The 11,010-nt window shown below is 45.2% G+C and overlaps 1 protein-coding gene across 3 annotated transcripts in view; it reads left to right on the top strand.

The window, feature by feature from the left end:
• Positions 1–4,731: 4,731 nt before the first annotated feature.
• The window catches only part of AKAP13 (A-kinase anchoring protein 13), a 343,718-nt gene continuing 337,439 nt past the window's right edge, over positions 4,732–11,010 (top strand). For 2 of the 3 annotated variants that reach the window (XM_050967378.1, XM_050967380.1), the window contains exon 1: positions 4,816–4,835. The gene's annotated coding sequence lies outside the window, so the exon portion shown is untranslated. Of the gene's footprint in view, positions 4,836–11,010 lie in introns of all 3 variants that reach the window. The other variant, XM_050967379.1, reaches the window with a different exon arrangement.

The following is an 11,010-nucleotide window of genomic DNA, read 5'->3' as shown; positions in this document are numbered from 1 at the left end:
TCCAGGACAAAAAAAATCTGAAAAACAGAGATCAAATAAAGCATGATTTTCTATTGCCTGTTGTTCACTCTAAAAAATTCAAACATGGATCTGGGTTGGCTTGGCTTATGGCAATTCATGAAATGTGATGTAAACATTTATGAAGATGAGTCAGAAAGAAAATGATGGGAGCACACACTCATACTCAGGAAAACTACTGCTAATTTGCTTCTACGGGTGGTCACTAAGCAGTGCATCCAATGCACCCAATGCAAGAATTATTTGGGGTGAGGAACTTGGATGCATAGGTTGCACTTTAAAAATAATTTAAAAAACCCATTTCAATGTACAAGTCTTTCATCCCAAGCACCTTGGAGATGGTTGCAATTGAAAAGTATTATTTGGTAATTGGAGCAGAAGGCTGGGAGTCAGGAATTGCAGAGATAGGCACTGGTGCAGCAACAGATGGCAGGGAGTTTATATCTGATCCTTTCAGGGGCTGCAGGGGCCTTGTGACCTTCCAGTGCAGGTTATAGTAGCCCTAAAGTCTGCTCCAAACTGAGCCCTGAATTCAACTTAGATTGCAAGCTCTCTGGGACAGAACCAGCACAAAGGGGTCCTGCTCCATGCCTGAGGCTCCTATATGCCCCTGCAATATTAGTAATTAAAGAACCCGATGGGACTTTGCAAAGGGATGGAATTTCAAGGGTACCCAGGCTGTGCTCTTTCACTTCACTCACCCCTCCCTCTTGTCCCCAGACCTGCCCACACCTCCTCTGTGTGAAGCTTCTCCCACCATCTCATCTGGACTCTATTGCCCAGACCTAATGTGCAGGTGGTATAGAGCTGATAGAGTTGACTCTTCCCCTAAAATCAAGATCCTCCTGTGCCAGGGGTATTCCTGGTGGGCTGGGTTATGCCTACTCTATAGCCACTTTGAGCTAGCCTGCCTGATGAAAAGGGATGGGAGTCCAACAATGAAGTGGGCCTTTCAGTTTGATTCCCCATTCACTTGTGATCTTAGGCCTCTCACTTAAGCTCTAGGTCCATCGGTAAAATGAGCAGAACACTTACTTACCTCACAGGTAGGAAATGAAGGTTAACCTGTTTAGAAAGCACTCTGATGTCCTCCAAGCCAATGTACTATAACCCGGTCCCTACTTCACCGACATCACTAAATCACTGCAGTTTCATCCAACTGGCAATATCTACTTGATAGAGAACAGCAGTGCTGAGGCTGTTGTGGATCAGACTGGAGGTGAAATGACACACCTTCTCCATTACAGGGGACTTCATTGTAGAGAATGTTGCAATTAGGGTACAATCTCTCAAGAGACTGCTCAGCTTTGCCTTCGCTCATTTAAAAAACTTCCTGAAAGTGTTTACAGCTGTTAAGTGTGTGTGTGTGTGTGTGTGTGTGTGTAAATGCATAGTGAGTATGTGAGACAGAAAAAGAGAGAAAGACTTGTGATGTATGCGGTTGTCTGCTGTATACCTAGCTGCTAAAGCAGAAACATTCCCTTGATCAAAGTCTAAGTGGGGAAAATATTTTTCCGTATGCTATATGGAAAGATTTATTCAGCTGTTACCATGCCACCTTGCTGTGTTTGTCCTTATGGGCTGGGCTGGGTCAGTGCTTTGACGGAGCACTTCCATGGGACACAGAGGTGCTGCAGGATGTGGGGTTTCACTAGGTGGCACTATTTCCTATAAGTCAACAATGTGTTGCTGGACTTCCTGTCTGTTAGGTGGGAGATAAAAATGAGGGTCTGACTAGTTATAGCCATTAAAGAACCCATGGCCCCTTTTTACAAGGGAAGAGGTATTAACCTAGGTTTCATCAAATTAAAAGCTGGGGCCGTATCGTGCCCCTACCAATCCACCTCCCTCCCCCCATCCCTTACAGCTTCAGTTGGGAAAGTTACTCTTCTCGTCTTGTTCTTCTAAATGGTCACATAATCCTGTGTGGTAAAACAGCAGAAGTGTTCCAAACCGAGAAGTGACTGTGCTACTCTAGTGGTGAAATGATTCTTGTGCACTATGTCAGGGCCTGATCAGTCTTCCACGTTAGTTACAACGACTCTTGCCATTGACTTAAATGGGCACAGAATCAGCCCATATTTAGCACCGCGCTTTAGGTCCTTTAGAACAAACGCTGCTCTAGTGAGGTAATGATTTCTAGTGGTTAGTGGGACTAGATGACAGGAAATAGGTGCTTCTAGCCTTGACTTTGCTGCTAACTTGTGGATTTGACAAGTCACAAACTTTCTGAGCCACATTTTCCTTGCAGTGTAAGTCAGGGCTGCATTTGGCCCTCTGTGCCATAGTTTCCCAATGTGTATGACAGGGGATAATCATATGTACTTAACTCATAGAGTTGTTGTGAGGGTTACAGAGATATGAGAATCACTGCAGAAAACATTATATAATATGTGCATCTAATCTATGAGCAGCTCAAACACGACAAAATGAGTCCTTCCCTCTGCAGGGATCACTTATATGGTGCATGCAACAGAAAGTTTTGATGTTGCATAAGTGTGCACCATATTTATTTGCACAGGATCACATTTCACTGCTAAAGAGCGTACGATGCCAGAAACACTAGAAGGAGATACTTTACAATAGCCAGAGGAGGGAATGTTAGAAATGTAACACAGACTGAAACACACAACTAAAGCTAAAGTTTAGTGGGTGAAAGTTATTTTCTTCAAATAAAAATAAATCCAGGGCTTTACAAAGTTGACCACTTTCCTTTAACTTCAATAAAGCAGCACAGTATTATAATTAATTAGAATTCAGAGAGCAGCTGAATAAACTGGAAAAGGTCGCACATGAGGAAGAAACATCAAGGTGAAATGTAGGTGATAAAACTCACTAGAAATACCTTCCTGGAATCAAAACAAGGCTTCTCAGGCCTTGGGAGACCAGCAAGCTCTCTTCCCAGTCCTGAAAAAGCTATAATTTCTCCATAAAAAAACAACAAATCACAATTTGTTATTCAGTGCATAAATTGTACAGGAAAACAGGTGGAATTCTGGTCCCACTGCAGTCAATTTCAAGATTCTGACCAGGATTTCACCTCAGGCACTTTGATGATCACCCATCACTAAACTGGAATGTCCAGTTTAGAGATAAAAATGTATTGGGACAAAATACTGAGATCTGTGCTCATTTCTTTCCCTCCCATCCCCCAAGTTTTTCCTGGGGCAAAAGTGCCATTGATTTCAATGAAGTGAAACTGAGTGAAAACAAAGTGAAAACTTCAGGATTTAGCCCATTGTAAGGGTAGGATGGTCTTCTGTGTGCAGCTAATCTGTGCTTTCCCCTGCTTTTGATCAGATGTTATATACCTTTTGAGAATGTTTTTTGTGCCATATGAGTGTGTGAAACATCAGTTATGTCATCTGCCTGATGCAGATGCCTTTTGTTTAGCTCCAGTGGTGCAAAGGGACTTAAAGCTGCTGGGGAATCCCTGACACAGGGAAAATCCCAAAGTGGTATAACATAAATATAGCCAGCTGTACATCATTCTCTGCCTGCCCAGCTAATTGGAGGCATACTGTGGGTGAGTCAGAATGCATTGTGCTCTTGTTGAGCTTGGACCCAGCCGTACAAACCTTTATGGGATTGTTTCAGAAAGCATAACCAAAGTAGCCCTGCAGCGGCTCTAATCTGTGCTCCCCACAATTTAGAATGATGGAAAGGTCTGACGGTGTCATCCCCACTTCTCAGGTGTGCCAGCAAATTGTTAGTACACTTGCATACCCAAAGAGGACCTACATTTAGAAGAGCATTCTTACATTTGGGTTCCACTGATTTACAGCAAACTGCTGCTGCATGTTTCTTTACAAGAGAGCAGGCTTCCGTTTTGGTAGAAATACATTTGCTTTTAAAACTACACCATCCCTTGAGAATTTCAAATTATTTGTTTAAGGGGGAGGAGAATGTTTTATGAAACTCGCGGAAGCCTTGGGAAATCTAAAACATAAAAGGGGGGAGCGCTTCTGAAATGTTACAAAATCCCAAAGTCCGGAGAGAAGTTCCCCAACTCTAACGGATGGTAATTTAGTAACCTTCTATGTAGGTAAACAGTAACTTTAAAATCTGCAGACCACCTATTTATCTACCCAGTCTCTCAAAGAATTACAATATATATACTCTCTGAGACGTAACTGTGTTGTCCTATGGGGAAGGATGACCTACCCGTTAAAGCTCATCTCAGGACTGAGGGAGAGGAAATATTGGGCAAGCCACTTAAGTGATCCGTGCCTCAGTTTCCCCTTCTGTAAAGTGAGGAGGGTAACGGACATGCCGCTGGGGGCGGGGGAAGAGGAAGCATTGCGAGGATTAATCCATGCAAGCTGGTAAAGAGCTCTGGGATCCCCCGACAGCAGGCACGAGGCAGGAGCCGCCGTTTGATGAACTCCCTGCTCAGCTGCGGAATTCTCCACTTCTGCAAAATGCACCAACTGGAGCCAGCTCCGCGCCCCGTCCAAGCTCCCGCTCCCCATCCTCCACGCGTGAATTCCAGCCGCCCGGGCGAGCTCCCTCCTCGCCACGCCCCCCACTCGGAGCCGCGAGCTCCCGGGCCCCCGGGCCGTGCAATCAGAGCCGCCTCCCGCTTCAGCCCCGCGCTAGGAGGAGGAACCTAGGGGGACGGAGAAGGGGGGGGTGTCCTCCCCTTCCACCCCGGTGGCGCATGCGTCCCGGCTCTAGGGCTGCTCGTCGGGCCAGCGGAGGGAGGGAGCTGCCGGGAGCGCTCGGGTGCCGCCGCCTGTTGCACCAGCGCCCCGCGCCGCCAGCCATTGTCCCCCGCTCCCCGCCGCTGCAGGAGGCCAAGCCGAGCCGCCCGCGGGGTGAGTGAGCGAGTGAGTTTGAGGGAGTTGGGGGAAGTGTCCGGGGGGGGCCGCCTGGGGCTGCGTCTGCGGGGGGCCAGGGAGGGGGCGTCTTTCCCCGGGAGATCTTTGCAGCGGGGGAGCTCTCTCACCACTGCAGAGCTGGGGTGCCGGGGTGTCCCCTGCTGCAGAGCTGGGGGAGCCCCTCCTCCCTCGCGCCTCTTGCCGCAGAAAACTGGGGGGCCGGTGCCCCCCGAGTGCCCGCGGAGGAGTAGCGGGAGGAGGTGGCACTGCAGGGGGGAGACCCCCCCCCCGCCGGCTGGGGTACGGGAAGCGCCTGCCTGCGCTCGCGGCGCTGCGATTCTGCTGCTTCCCATCTCCCGGGTGGAGAGAGGCCCCTTCCTCCCCCCCGCGTCCTGCCCCCTTCTCCTCTCATTGTCCCGCTATCCTGCCCCCTCCCAGTCCCTGCCGCATCTGGGGAGGGGGCCGGAAGGGCTCTGTTGAAAATGCACATGGAGTCTCCCCCCCAGGCGCTTGCCCAAGTCCTGAACCCCCCCAGGGCGGTTCTCTTGGCAACTTTGTGTCTTCCACGAGCTGCCCCGGGCTGCGTCAGTGCGATTTGTGACGGGCTCAGAGCCAGGATCACTCTCTACAGGTCACTGGTGGATCGGGCAGACCTGGTCTGGGCTGCTCGTTTTCCTCTCTCGCTTTTCTTTCCTTTGTTTCTGCTTTTGCTAATTGCAAACATACTTTATTGTGTCCAAGCCCGAAACCACTTTTCCCTCCGCTCTTGTCTGTGCTGCCCTAACTACTGTACCAAGTTCTCTGGAGTAGTTTGAGCTATTGCCACCAACTGTTAAATCCCTTTTATCCCGAGGAACTGTTAGGGGTGGGAGAGAGAAATGTGAGCCTCGAAAGCCATTTTATTGATAAATTAACAGACTGTGGCTTTCTAAATTTTTTACCCACGGATTTGTGTGTGGGTGGGAGGAGTGTTTTTTAGAAAAACGTCAATATATGTTTGTAAAATAAACTTCCTCTGTATCAGAATAATGGATGTTGTGATGTGAAATACTTAATTTACATTTCAGTAGTACAGCTAAATCACACTTAATATCTCCACTTTATTGCTTGCAAGGAAAGTAATCCAGGAGCTAAAACACCATCTGTTGTAATATTTGTGTTTATATGAACCTTTGAAGTTATTCTGAGGGAGGGTCATCCTATAGACATGCTTCATGTTTTATTCTGTGGTTTTTAGGAGGCACTGCACATATATTTTGTTTCTATAGTTAAATCAAACAGAGTTTTATTTGAAAAAAGTTTGTGGAATTCGTGAACAAGGGTCACAGAAGTGCTGCTGTTTCTTAACCTTTTAACTGTCAGGGTTTATTAATCCACCTTCTGTGTCCATGTTATCGCTGCAGGTCATACAAAGGAGTTGGGATTAGCAGAGAGCAGTTTTACTGACCTCTCTAATTGCTTCTACTGCAGTGTCTTTTACACTGCTTCATTGTGTATCTTTTCATTCTTGCATTCAGGCTGTTTTCATAGTGCTGTTTGTATGAGCATACTGTACTAATTCCATCTGATATGACATTGTGTCACTTTAGAGATGCCCAGAGGTTGTCTCGATGAACACATTACAAATATGATAGTAAAACACTCAGTAGCATCTATGGGCTGCCTAGTTCTTCAGTCGACCATGAAACTTAAAATAAGTAGGAGATATGTGATCAGGGCTGGCTCCAGGGCACCAGCTTATCAAGCAGGTGCTTGGGGTGGCAACTCCGGAGCAGGGCGGCATTTTCAGGTATTCGGCGGCAATTCAGCGAAGGGTCCCTCACTCCCGGTCAGAGCGAAGGACCTCTTGCTGAATTGCCGCAGATTGCGATCGCGGCTTTTTTTTTGGTTTTCTTTTTTTTCTTTGGCTGCTTGGGGCGGCAAAACCCCTGGAGCCGGCCCTGTATGTGATGCAGTAGAAGTATGTTAAGAACATAGACTATAAAGCAAGTTTAGACAGTTGTCGTGAGTTGCATGAATGTCTTATGTGCTGAGAGTTTTGCGTAATGTAATTTAATCAGTTTTAAAGGGAGAAAAAGTGGTGTGGTTTCTGTTTACAGTAACCCTGTGGAGCTAGAAATCATTCCTTCTCTGGATTTTTTTTCTTCTCTGTTTTGTACACACTGGCTATTTGTAGAGTTGCTAAGGTGAGTTAAGCTCCATATATCCTTTTTGAGGTAAGATATTAATGAATCATTTAATGGAGGGATTGTTTTTGTATTTCTCCCATCACCATAGCATCTGAGAGCCTCACAAACTTTACTGAAGTTGACTTTGCAACATCTCTGAGGTTGGGGAAACTGTTGCTTCCCCAGGTATAGATCTGAGGTACTGACTCATAGGGATGTAAATAGCATTTGAAAAAGTAACCATTTAAACTATTAAAATTATGTCTGTTAAACCTTTAATTGTTAACAAGTTCACAACATAGGGAACTAGGGGAGGGGGAGGACCTGGACAGGGGTAAGGAGGCCGAGGCTGGCAGCCGGGACCCCAGGCATGATGCTGATGGCCAGGACCCCTGACGCACATTAGGCATTTAAACGTTAACTGAATATATTACCGGTAAGATTGATGCTTATCGGTTAACCGGTTAACATTTTACATCGCTGCTGATTCATAGAGAATAAGTTGGTCACAGTCACACAGAAAGTCTGTGGTAGAGAGGAGAATTGAATCCAGTCCTCCAATACATTGCTCCAACTCCAAGACTATCATTCCCCCTCAGACTTTTTCTTTCTCCTTCACTGTCATATATCCTGTTACCTGCCAGTTGGGCAGATTGTGGGCTGGCCAATCAATCAGCCTTCCTGGGTGCCACAAGACTCTTTGCTGCTTTTACAGATCCAGACTAACACGGCTACCCCTCTGATACTGTGTTCCCTTAAAAAACCTTAACAAGAATATCTGTGTATCAAATATAGCTTTTAGGTAGCTTATCAGATTATACTTCATTATGTGGTTATTTTGCATGTACATACACAGCTTGCTAACACTAAAATATTCTGCATGTTTTTATGTGGATGGTATTGGCCAATACTGTAAAACGAGGCTAGTGGTTTTGAGTTTCCATTTGGGATACCGTAGATAGCTAGAGGAAGGAGGGTCCAGTGGTTAAGATACTAGCTTGGGACATGAGATCTCAGTTCAATTCCTGTTCCACCACAGACTCCCTGTGTGACCTTGCACAAGTCATCTAGACTCTCTGTACTTCAGTTCTCCACCCATAAAGTGGGGATAATAGCACTTCCCAACTTCACACCATATGGGAGTTGGGAGGGTAAACACAGATTGTGAAGTGTTCAGATAGACCTGAAAGGGGCCTGGTTTTTCAGAGGGTGCCTGCTCGGCACTTTCTGAGAGTTGTGCTTCTCTTAATGGGACTTCAGTTGGACATCCCAAATCATTAGCAACTTCAAAAAATCTTGGTCATTTACTGCCTTGTCTACCCTTCGTTTATGATTGAGAGCATGTTAGCATTTGATCCTGAGAGGTGTCAAGCACCCACAAACTCTGGAGTTTTGGGTGCTAGCTACCTCAATTTGCATGTCCATTAAATTCTTGGCATCTCTGCTAAAGGGATACTTGTGATATGGGCACCTGCTGGATAGGAACTGGACTAAGACCACCAACTCTATCGCCGCTATGCATGGTGAACTTGTAGTTGTGACACGTAGCGGGAAGGCTCCATACACCATTTTTTGGTCCCCTGAGCTTTATGATCTCAGTCCACTTCTATGACGCTGGCATTCCCCACCCATACAGAGTGGGGAAAAGTAGTTTCCTTGTTACTCAGGTTTTACTGTGTTTGCTTCAGGTTAATGATGGTGGTTGGAGAGAACCCTATAAAAGCAGCATTTCAGTAGATGATTGAGAAGTAGAAACTACAGTAAAACTAGAACAACTTGTCCTTCAGAGTGCCTGTTTGCAGGCAGGTGAAACAGAACCAAATGCGGAGCAAAGACAATTATCTGTTTTCAGAACTCATTAAATTGGAAAAGGCCTTATGCCTCCTGCCTGTTGTTATTGTCGATTAAGTGACCATCTATTAAGAACCCTTTATTCTGGAAAAGATGCAACTGTCCAAGGAAAATTGAAGCCTTCCTAATACATGTCTCACCAATAAATTCAGCAAAACTTATGCTCCTGTACGATTCATTGACTTCTTCATCCCTTTCAAATTAAATGGGCTTTTGGAAAAAACAGAGTCTTCCTCCTTTTCTTTCCCCAGTGTATTTAATTTTCTTCTTCTTAGTGCAAATTGTACTACTGACCAGAATGCAGCTTGCTAAGAGGTACATTGATCAAAAACATCTTGTTCTCTATCTTTGGCTAGGTACTTGCTGATCAGAATTTTTTTAACTCCATGGAACACTTCAACTTTTTAGTACAAATTTTGATTTGGAAAAGCTGTCATGGCATCTCATGGGAGTTGTAATCTGGGAGTCCCATGCTTCTAGTCTTCTCTATAAGGGGAAAGGGGGGATGAATGTACTGGCTGGACTACATCTCCTAGAATGCACCATGATCTCCATTCTTGGTAGGATTCTATGGTACCTCATGGGAGTCTCTGGCCATGGTTCATCATAGGACATGTCTTCCAGTTGGGGAACCCAGCCTGTAGGATAATGTTAGTACAAGGAACCTAAACCATAACTCCCAGGAGGCACCGTGGCAGCCTTTTCGAATAAAAGTGTATGGTTACCATTTAGAAATATTTTGGACATTGGTCTTTTATGAAAAGTCGGTTTTCCACAGGGAGCTGACATTCTTCACAAAGAATCTTGTATAATCAAGCTCCTAACTTTCTGTTGGAAAAATGGCATGGACAGAAAAATTCTAGCTATCCCTAGTACTCCCTGAATAGCCAACCACTTAATGTTTCTGATGTCATCATTCAGAACCAGACTTCTTGATCACTGCAGCTAACAGCAAAAACATGGAGACAGCTTGTAAAGAGTCCTTTTCTGACCTGTTTTTCTCCCTCAGAATTGACCTTTATGTGGCGTTGGAAGGCTATAACCCTCACGTAAAGTGTTCCTTTGAGTAGTGATAAAGTAGTATGCTGACAGCATTCAAGAACAAACATTTATATAATGAACCGGTTGCTACGTTCAGTTTATAGAACACATCTTCTCCCCTGCCCCAGCATATCATATCCATTTATTTCTTTCATAGATTCATAGACTCTAGGACTGGAAGGGACCTCGAGAGGTCATCGAGTCCAGTCCCTTGCCCTCATGGCAGGACCAAATATTGTCTAGACCATCCCTAATAGACATTTATCTAACCTACTCTTAAATATCTCCAGAGATGAAGATTCCACAACTTCCCTAGGCAATCTATTCCAGTGTTTAACTACCCTGACAGTTAGAAACTTTTTCCTAATGTCCAACCTAAATCTCCCTTGCTGCAGTTTAAGCCAATTGCTTCTTGTTCTATCATTGGAGGCTAAGGTGAACAAGTTTTCTCCCTCCTCCTGATGACACCCTTTTAGATACCTGAAAACTGCTATCATGTCCCCTCTCAGTCTTCTCTTTTCCAAACTAAACAAACCCAGTTCCTTCAGCCTTCCTTCATAGGTCATGTTCTCAAGACCTTTAATCATTCTTGTTGCTCTTCTCTGGACCCTCTCCAATTTCTCCACATCTTTCTTGAAATGCGGTGCCCAGAACTGGACACAATACTCCAGCTGAGGCCTGACCAGCGCAGAGTAAAGCGGAAGAATGACTTCTCGTGTCTTGTTTACAACACACCTGTTAATGCATCCCAGAATCACGTTTGCTTTTTTTTGCAACAGTATCACACTGTTGAGTCATATTAACCTTGTGGTCTACTATGACCCCTAGATCTCTTTCTGCCATACTCCTTCCTAGACAGTCTCTTCCCATTCTGTATGTGTGAAACTGATTGTTCCTTCCTAGGTGGAGCACTTTGCATTTATCTTTATTGAACTTCATCCTGTTTACCTCAGACCATTTCTCCAATTTGTCCCGATCGTTTTGAATTTTGACCCTGTCCTCCAAAGCAGTTGCAATCCCTCCCAGTTTGGTATCGTCCGCAAACTTAATAAGCGTACTTTCTATGCCAACATCTAAATCGTTGATGAAGATATTGAACAGAACCGGTCCCA

The sequence above is a fragment of the Gopherus flavomarginatus genome, chromosome 9 (genome assembly GCF_025201925.1).
Source record: "Gopherus flavomarginatus isolate rGopFla2 chromosome 9, rGopFla2.mat.asm, whole genome shotgun sequence".
In the NCBI taxonomy this organism is placed as follows: Eukaryota; Metazoa; Chordata; order Testudines; family Testudinidae; genus Gopherus; species Gopherus flavomarginatus.
This window is presented reverse-complemented; position numbering and strand designations above follow the sequence as displayed.